The following is a 1,125-nucleotide window of genomic DNA, read 5'->3' on the forward strand; positions in this document are numbered from 1 at the left end:
TTCTGATACCCTTTTTCCTACTATTACAAAGTATGTAATAGTATTGTATTTGTGTTTCATAAAAGAAATTGGTTTACTATGAGGCAAAAATTTAGTGCCTTTATAAAATATTACAACAATAATGTGGTGTGACCTTTCATTGTTCAACCAAAATTGTCTCAGATGTGGAACGATTTTTTGACTGAAGATTTAGTAGGTGCTAATGAAAGTGCCAATTAAATTATGTACAGTTCTCAATTACACAGTGAACCCATGCCCAACCTCTGTTTTGTTTTACTTTGGGATGTTTTTTTGTGAATCCAAGTTTGTAAATATGTTGTAAGAAAACATCAAATGGGGTATTCTTTACTCATTATAAGTAATGTGTTCCATGCACTTACAGTTTCTGTTAATGAATAACCTGGATATTGTCTGCAGAAGCATGGAAGTTCAATTCATATTCCATTAAGAGAAGTAAATGAAGAATGTTGTTGGATATTGTTAAATCTAATTGCTTAGAAATTTGGGGAAAAAAATGGCTATTATACATTTGAACAGAAGATGGGGAAAAAATAGCTATTATACATTTGAACAGATGTCAATGAAAGAATCAATTTTTGAAATCTTGTATATCAGTTGGAATGGGCAAGCATTAGTTAAGAAATAATAGTAAGTAATTTTAATTGTTGAATCAAATTATGTGCACACATTTGGAGCTGAAGGATTATTATTGTATTAATGTGTGTGATTGGGTTTTGTACTTCAAGGATTCTGTTTTGTAGATTTTGTAATCATCCAATCCATGGGAGCCCATTTTATGCTTTTGTAGTATTATTGGTAATATTGTTATCATTCTTATTATCAAGCTTACTGTTCTCTTTATCATCATTTTGTTTATGGTTATTATCATTAATAAGTATTTATTTTTATACGTGTTTGGATATTCAGAATTTATGTATAAATTATCAGTCACTCACTGTTTTCACATATTCCTTATTGGAGTTAATCTTTTTCTCATTGTGGAATATGCTGCTGCTTGGGCCAGGGCTGCTGCAGTCTTGTATCATGTTGTAAATATGTAAAAGATTTGTAATAAAAAAATGTTGTTCAGTGTCTGTATATTTTATAATCACTTATGTATCTTTG

This window comes from Penaeus monodon, chromosome 27, assembly GCF_015228065.2.
Source record: "Penaeus monodon isolate SGIC_2016 chromosome 27, NSTDA_Pmon_1, whole genome shotgun sequence".
NCBI lineage: Eukaryota > Metazoa > Arthropoda > Malacostraca > Decapoda > Penaeidae > Penaeus > Penaeus monodon.